The following is a 9539-nucleotide window of genomic DNA, read 5'->3' on the forward strand; positions in this document are numbered from 1 at the left end:
ATACCAGAAAACCAAAAGCGTTTGTAGTCGTTTTTTAGCTTCCACCTCTCCCACACATTCACAGAAAACAAAAGAACATTAAACTATATTTAAAAGTGTTGAATACTGGTTTGTTTTCATTTACTTTGCTTTAAAAACGCGAGTTTACCGGTAATATGAATTAGTTGAGGATCGGTCTTTGATTATGTCTCCTGGTAAATCAGAAGCTGCGGATTGCAGAGAGGCAGGCTAAAAGGGGCTTTAAATTATTTATTTACAAATACCAAGCCTAGCCTACTCATTGCAGCTGTTTCTTCTGGAGCCGCAAGTCCGCTTTAAGAATAAGTATTTGCTGTGTTTGCAAAAGTTGAGAACCATTTTACAGTGGCTAAAAAAACAAGGCAGAGAGACAGAAAGAAGATAAAGATTGACAAACAGAAAAAAAGAGCTTTATTTAGCCCACGTCTATATAGTGGCCTAATTAAATGTTCACCATGGAGGCTAAAAGAGGCTTGTGTGACCTTACTTACTTGCTTGTGAGACAAATTTCAACAAGTTTGTGCATGTGTCCTCACCCCTACACACACACACACACACACACACACACACACACACACACACACACACACACAGAGCCTAGAGAGAGCTCTTCTCCTGGGGTGACTGTTGCGTCAAAGGTCAGATTATGGCCTCTATTATATAAAACATTTCTGAAATGTAACAAAATAATGTGTTGTACTGATATTCATCATCTGTGTGTGTGTGTGTGTGTGTGTGTGTGTGTTTGAGGGGTGTGATCGATGGCATGTGAAGGGAAGCATGCTTGTGATCTCTGTCTGTCTGTGTTCTCTCTCTCTTTCTCTCTCACACATACACACACAAACACACTCCTAAACCCAGCGTAGTCCATCTCACCTCCTATACCATATTCCCTTGGTCTTGTTCTCTCATTTCACACATACTCAACCCCAACCCATCCACACACACGCGCTTGCACACACATACACACACACAGACACACACACTCTCTCTCTCTCTCTCTCTGTCTCTCTCTCTCTCTCTGTCTCTCTCTCTCTCTCTGTCTCTCTCTATCTCTCTCTCTCTCTCTCTCTCTCTCTCTCTCTCTCTCTCTCTCTCTCTCTCTCTCTCTCTCTCTCTCTCTCTCTCATTACACTCCCTACCTACTTTGATGATATGCAAATATCCCTCCCTCCCTTCCTCCCCCTCCCTCTCTCCACAAGCAGCAAGCCTTCATAAACACACACACACACACGCACACGCACACACACACACACACACACACACACACACACACACACACACACACATCACAAACATTCACACACAGGCTAATGCGCTGTGGCAGCGTCCACAGACAGGCGGGGAGGATCAATTTTTCACCCAGTGTGCTACCGATATTCATAAGATAAGGCCACAGAAGAGTGAGGAAAGAGGGAGAGAGGTGGGGGAAGGAAGGGGACCGACAGAGATGGGGATAAGGAAAATGGCGAGTGGGTGTAATGAAGGAAAGGCAGGGTGAGTGGGAAGCAGAGTGAGAGGAAAGGGGGAAGAAGACTAGGGGAGGATGAACACGGGTGAGAAAGTAGAGAGGGTAGGGGAAGTCTCGTGGGTGTGCAGGAGGGTGGAGCGCAGGATGAGTAAGTGGGTTAGGGGTGGTAGGAAAGGGGGATGGGGTGTAGAGAGGGCTCTGGGGGATGGGGTTGGGAATGGATGGGGTGGTAAGGGAAAAGAAGGGATGGTGTGTGTGGGGGGGTTATTTTGCTGACGTGCTCTCTTATTGGCTTGTTCAAACGCTGGGGGAGGGGCAGCCACAAGCCATACTCTCACCAGCTGTAGGGAAGAGCAAAGAAACAAAGAGAGAGAGAGAGAGGAGGGAGGGGGTGCAAATATGTGTTTTAATGTTGATATTCTGGCCTAATTAGATTCCTGTCTAAGTGGCGGAATGAATGGTGCTGATCAGATAGAAATGGGTGTAGTAGAAGATGGGAGCAGGCTTTGTTTGAGTTGGAGAATTCTGTTTTTGGTGAAGAGGTTCTTGATCTATAATTCAATTTCACTTGAGAGACAGAGAGGAGCAAATTGCCAACACTGTCTCTTATGGATACATTCAAACTCACATTTATTGTGTCGAAAAAGACTGAGTGTCTTCTGAGGAGCATCTGAATTGTAGATGAAACGTCATTGCTTTAATACCTCCAGTGTTACCTAATCATTATGAAATATGTTTTTTGAAAGGAATATGTGACAATAAAGGCATTTTATGATTTATGATCCCAGTGTTTAAATGGGTTCACTACAATAACAAAACATATATGGTCATATAGAGTGCAATGTCTACCTTCTTCAAATATTTAACTGTCTTTATCTATGAAATCAAAAGAAGATTAAATTGAAAGCACAAACAGAAAAATAAATACCATTCCAGCACACACAAGAAGGCAGATTGAGAGCCATGTGTTTGTGGAGCCCAGCTGAACCCCGCCTGCTAAACCAGTCCGCTGGCTGTGACAGACTGACTGGCAGGGAAATAGAGAGGGTGGTGTGTGTGTGTGTGTGTGTGTGTGTGTGTGTGTGTGTGTGTGTGTGTGTGTGTGTGTGTGGGTGTGTGTGTCTGTGTGTGTGTGTGTGTGTTAGAACAGAACATGAGAAGAAAAATTGAGACAAAGAGGCAGATTGACCAATGCAGACGCAAAATAAAACAGAAAGGAAAGAGACAAACAGGAGAGACATGGCGACATGGAGAAACATCCAAAGAGAAAGAGAGAGAGGGACGCATACTGTAGTGATACATGGAGAATGAGAGAGCAGAGAGTAGAGGGAGCCAAGCTTTCTGTGGCTTAGCCAGACTGGAGCGGTGGGACTTGGCTGGCTGTGGACCCTTGGCTTCACTATTAAAGCAAGGAAGAAAAAAAAAATCAAAGTCAAAAAATTAAAAGGGCAAAGAGCTATGCCAAGAATGCACAGGCAAGAAGCAACACCTCTCTGTTTCCCCAAGCAGATCTAAACAATAGGTGGGACCAGCCACGAGAACTGAGCGCCATACACTCAGAACCCTGCTGAGTGACTGACGTCGACTCTGGAAGTTTAAAACTGTTCATATCATCTCCTTTTTTATACATTTTGTTTTCTCTGAAGTACCTTCAAGGTTGTTAAAATCATCTCATTCCACACAGTATGACTGTGCCACATATTCTGTATCAGCTTGTTCCAGCCCTTTATTGAAGTTTACGAGTTTTACACTGAGTGAAATATTTAAACCCAAGAAAAAGACTTGATTTATGACTCTATCAATCAATCAAATTGAAACATTTTAGATGTCTTGCGCATCATTTTATACAAATTCTTCACCAAATAAAAGCCAACATATTCAGGGCCTTTGAAAACTTTTCAGTCGCTGGTAAAATGTAACATTAAGTTCTTTGGGTTTGATCAATGTTTTGCTGCATGGCTCACAATTACAATCACAGACATATTACAACACTAACATGCTGATCTAGCTTTTTATTAGCTTAGCTAATTGACCATTCTTAACTCTCTCCATTCTCATGTCTCAAGTTACTAATTACACTCGAAACAATGACTGGCACATGGAAGAGGAAGTCTTGGCCCGGATATCTGTTATGCGTATGGCTGCACCGGGACCCCTAAAATATTGTCTGTTGCCCCTAGAGACTAGAGTCATTTGACTGATTGGCACTGAACAAAAAATACAGCTGAGGCTGACTGGAATGTCACTAGTTGTGCAGGTAGTGTATTTGTTCATAAACCAAAGTATTGCACAAAGTATTGGCTCAGCAAAATAAATAGGATTCATCCTCTGGAGACCATGAATGTCTGTATTGTATTGCCATCCATCCAATAGTTGTTTAGATATTTCAGTCTGGACCTATTTACTATTTGGTGGGCCGGCCACTTGACCGACCAACTTGCCACTAGTTGGGCTTTACTGTACTTTTTTGTTAAGCTGATCTTACAGTTAATGGCATTGCAAAAAACAATTGTATGTTATAAGTACACAGACAAACACACACACACACACACACGCACACACACAGACAAACACACACACACACACACACACACACACACACACACACACACACACACACACACACACACACACACACACACACACACAAACAAAGACCATTCCTCCATTGGTTTCGTCACAGACCATACAAAACAACAAAATATCCCATAATGCAATCTGACTTACCCAGCTACTCACAGCTACTAATCATGTCGTATTAGTCACCATGCTAAAATCATATCACTACATAGAGGCATGAGGGGACTTACAGGCTTTGCCAGATTAATAGTGAAAAACAAGGACTTATTTTTTCGGACTTTTCCATCCGCTGATACCCTAAGTAGAGGATTATAGCCTTTAGATCGTCTGACTCCAGAAAGGCTCGCCGCGCCATGGTTCACCAAAATACCCAACCGGCTGTGCCAGATGAGCCCCAGAATGGCTTAGGAACAGTAAAGGGTGAGGGATTTCTTTTGGCTTGGCTAGAGAAGCTTAAGCTGTGTCCTTTCTGCTGTTGATAGTCTGATGATTTTTAAAAGAAGCGAGGAATAGTCATTCTGAAAACTGATATCTTTTGACAAATGACAATAAAAGTTTCAACCAGGTACCCACAAAACTAATCATAACATTGTCCTTTGGTTATCTTCATCTGTCAAATGTTTGAAATGCTGCTTGATTTTGTTTGCCATATGTCTTGTATTCCGAAGCTGATTGTGTGTGTGTATCTGAGATGCAACCCCAAAGCCATGTCATATTCTGGGCTTGGGGGAGGAAAGAGGATGCCAAGAACTGAAACGTGATGACGAGTGGGTGTGTGAGAGTGAGCGGGGGAGAGGAAGCCTTCCAAAGGCTAATTCTTTGCCATGTGAGTGTATACTTTCATGTGTACGCACATGTGATAAAGAGAGCATTTATGTGTGGGAAGAAGGAATCCTTCCAGCCGTTTTCTTTCCTGAGCCTCTTCCTGTGTCCCCCCCGCACACAATTCTCAAAGCCGGCGTCGGAGGGTTTGGCCTCGGCAAGCTCCAACCCACCAGAGGAGACGGAGGAGAGGAGCCAGTGTTTCTCTCCCTCCTCCGAGCTCCACCACTCACTGAATGTTACTATAAATCCTGTTCGCACACAAACATTCCCACATCTCTCCGTCCATGTGTGTGTTAGTGGTGTTTCTCATATGACTTGGCAGAAGTGAACCATGCATATGTGCGTGCCAGTGCGGGAATGTGTGTGTTAAGAGTTTTGGCAGTTTTCTCAACGCAGTCTTACCAAAAGATCCACTGGGAAATGTGGTTTTAACGCCCCCTCTCTTCTCCTCCTGTTGTTTTCTTTCTCTCTTTCCATTTCATAATTACATCGCCTCTGTTACTCCACGCTCTACTCCCTCTTTCTTTTTCATTTCTCTCAATTCCTTTACATTTTCCTCTAATTTAACCTGGGGAAATCCTCTCTGCTTCCAGCTATTCCTTCTCGCTCCAGTGACTCAAATCTCTTGCTTTTTTTTTGGTGCATATTAACTAATCTGTTCTCTATTATAATAATGACATCATCACTTGCATAAAACGGAATTGTAAGATGTACATGCCTCTGGATTCAGGATGTAATTCTCCTTGTGCCGTCCACACACAATGAATGCTGATAAAGAGACATTATTATAGGTTATCCTGTAGGGAAGGCTGGTCAGATGAAATAGCTACTTGGTATTCCATCCCTCTGCAAAGCATGACACACAGGAGCGAGATGCTGGTAAATATGCAAATGATGAAATACTTTATATATTTCATGGCCTTCTGAAGTTCATCAGAAACAGAAATGATACGATGCAGATGTGTTTGTAATGTGTGAAGCTGATCGCATTTATCTGACCGCTGAAATTACAATTTGAAGATGTAAGGTTTTACATATATGCTCATTTTATAAAATATGATGCATTGTTATAGATTAAACTACCCAGCAGTGTGTACAGTCATTTAAAATCCTTTTTACAGAACATTATGTTTGACGTTAAAAGTAACATCATACAACATTTTACACTATTCCTACCATACTGATGCCAACATGTCCTTCTGATCACACATTTACATATTTGTCCATTAAATTATTTTAGCCCATTCATGCCCAAAGACTATATTTAGTTTTATAAGGAAAAATGTCATAACCAGAAAGAGAAATCCCGTAAAGACACTATGGGCAAATATTTAACAGTATAACTTTGAAATGTTTAGATCACCTGAAAAATCACACTTTTATCAAGAGTCAAAGTCAGGATTTCTTTTTAATTAAATAAAAGCTAACATTGTGTTTATTACACCTCTTCCATAGAAATTACACTGAATATATGTACATATCATTTATATGATTATTCATATATACCAAATACTTGAATTGGCTCCTTGCCGTTTTTGAGATAGAGACATTTACTTATCATATTATATCTAGTCTTAGGGCACATGGGACTACTGTTTTGTTCCTCTACAATATAATGAAATATATTGACTCACTTTTCAGGCACAAACGCACAAAAGCATTAATTTTCAACAAAATATTCTATTTATTTTCAGTTCTTTACTACAGCTTTTTCAAGGAATTTACCCTTTCAGCAGAAATTCGAAAAAGTTTTTTAATTTGACGATCCTTTCTCGTTCCCAAACATGAATACTGCTGTCAAATCACATTGGCTTTCACTCATTTTAAACAGTGTTTATTTACAGTGTGTGATACTTTCTGGTATTTTCTGGTAACAGTTAGGTTCTGGCCTGATTTGTGCTGCTTTACCTTTAAGTAAAAACTTGTATTTTTCTTTTATATGTATCGTACACACTATCATACAGTAAATAACGTATGAAAATATAAGTGAACAAGAAGCTTGAATTAAGAAGTTCTTAATCTTTTTACAGTATTTACAGATTTTGACTTCCTTGCTTTGACATTAGCAAGGATGTCTAGATTCAGTGCATCTGAATCTAGAAGGATCTTCTGCTAGACAGTGAGAATATTGTTTACTAAGTTTACTAAGTTAAAGTGTATTTGCTTTTAATAGGTTTTTCTTCTAAAACTGTACTTTGTTTACTGCTAGTGTTTATAACTGTTGAGTGAGTTTCAATTATTAGCAATCTGTCAGCGCCACTTGGGTGACTGATTGCAGTGGGTGTGGCTAACAAAGCTTGGGTGGCCACCCAAGTAATACAGTCTTAAATTTAAGGAAACAGTATTTGTTTGGAGCGGCAGTGTGTCCTCTCGTAGATATTACAGGCCCCGCACATGCTCAAAAACACCACCGTAACCTCTTTGCTTTCGTCTATCCCACCCGCTCCTCTCATAGCCTACACCTCGTCACAGGGGGCCTGTGGAACTGCCGGTCAGCTACTCGCAAGACTGAGTTCATCTTGGGCTATGCCTCCCAGCAATCTTGACTTCCTTTCTCTCACTGAGACTTGGATCACACCAGATAACACTTCCACCCCTGCTGCTCTCTCCATTGCCTACTCTTTCGCCCACTCACCCAGAGCAACTGGCAGAGGAGGCGACACTGGTCTGCTGATCTCCCCCAAATGGAGTTTTTCTCTTTACCCATTGCCAGACTTCACCCAACCGTCTATTGAATGTTATGCCGTCACTGTAACTAAGCCGGTTACATTAAACATTGTTGTTCTCTACCGTCCTCCAGGTCCTTTGGGGGAGTTTTTGGAGGAATTGGACGTTCTCCTATCTGATATCCCTGAAAATGGCCCTCCGCTGACTTCAACATCCAGTCAGAGAAGTCAACAGACTTATTACTGGTCCTATCCGCCTTTGCTCTCTCTCTCTGTTTGTCCCCACCTACTCACAAAGCTGGCAACCACCTCACCCTCATATTCACCAGAAACTGCTCTACCTCGAACCTCTCTGTAACCCCGCTTCACATCCCTCTCTCCCTTGTCTGTTGCCTTAGCTGTCCTCTCAGCCCTTCCTTCACCTGACTCTTTCTCACTCTGCCACAGACACTTTCCTCTCTATTCTGTCCTCCTCTCTGGACTGTCTCTGTCCTCTCACTTTGTAGCAGGTTCGCTAGTCCCCTCCAGCTCCCTGGTTGGATGACTCAGTGCGTACTGACAGAACCATCCTACGGGCAACTGAAAGAAAATGGTTGAAATCACAACACACTGACAACCTCCTTTTCTTTCAAACTCTTCTCTCCTCTTTCTCTTCCTCTATTTCTGAAGTAAAAAGTGATTTCTTCCTATTTAAATTCAATCCTCTTTCTCCAACCCCAAAAAACTGTTCTCTATCTTCTCCAACCTCCTTCTTCCCTTCTACCATGCCACTTTGTCAACTACTTTGTAAACAGTGACTGACATCAACTGTTCACCATCCACATCACTTCCCCCCACTCTAACTTCTTTCTTCCCCCTCTCTCCATATGAAGTTCTAACCCTTGTTACCTCTGCCCGTCCTACCACCTGCCCTCTGGACCCCATCCCCTCTCACCTTCTCCAGTATATTGCGCCTGACCTTCTTCCTTTTCTCGCCCATCTCATCAACACTTCCTTAACAACTGGTTGCTTTCCAAACAATCTTAAAGATGCAAGAGTGAACGCTCTCCTAAAGAAACCCTCACTCAACCCTTCTGAAGGGACCTGTCTCTCTTCTTCCATTTCTTTCCAAAATACTTGAGCGTACAGTCTTCAATCAACTTTCGTCTTACCTTCTCCAGAACAACCTTCTGCCCTCCTCGCTGTCACTGAGGGACTTCACACTGCTATATCAGCCTCCCTCTCCTCTGTTGTTATTCTTCTGAACCTTTCTGCTGCATTCAACACAGTGAACCCTGGCTACCAGTGGCGGCCCAAATCTGCTTCAAGACACTGGTGCCGTGCTGTGAATGGATCAGCCCCTTCCTACATCCAGGCTGGTCAAACCATACACCCCAGCACGTTCACTTCGCTCTGCATCGGCCAATCGGCTTGCTACTCCCTCACTGCGAGTGGGACCCAGATTCCCCGCAAACAAAACCTGCCTGCTTGCTATCCTGGCTCTGAAATGGTGGTGTATCCTCATGATTGTTTGCACTTATTGTAAGTCACTTTGGACAAAAGCGTCAGCTAAATGAACTGTAACTGTAACATTAATTACATCTACCTTCATCATAAATTATTATCTATTATTTCAGTCACTCTTTCAAATTCAACATCAATTATTTATTCGATTTCTAAAATTTAAATGTATTCTCATGTCCCTTTACTTTGTCTTGTGTATGTTTCTACACTGATAGGTATAGTTATAGGTATGTATTGTTTGTGTTTCTTAAAAGAAAGAGTAAAAAATGAAAATGAAAAGGTTACTATATAAACATTTACATTAATGCATCAGTTAAAATAATACAAAAGTATAATATAACACTGACAAAGGTACATTTTCCCAATAAGCACTGTACTTGTAACACTCACTACATTTTGCTGCTAAAACTTTGTATGCCAGAGTTTTACATGAAATGGAATAATATTACCTTGAAGTATTGGTAGTTTTACTTGAG

Source organism: Cottoperca gobio, chromosome 1 (genome assembly GCF_900634415.1).
Source record: "Cottoperca gobio chromosome 1, fCotGob3.1, whole genome shotgun sequence".
NCBI lineage: Eukaryota > Metazoa > Chordata > Actinopteri > Perciformes > Bovichtidae > Cottoperca > Cottoperca gobio.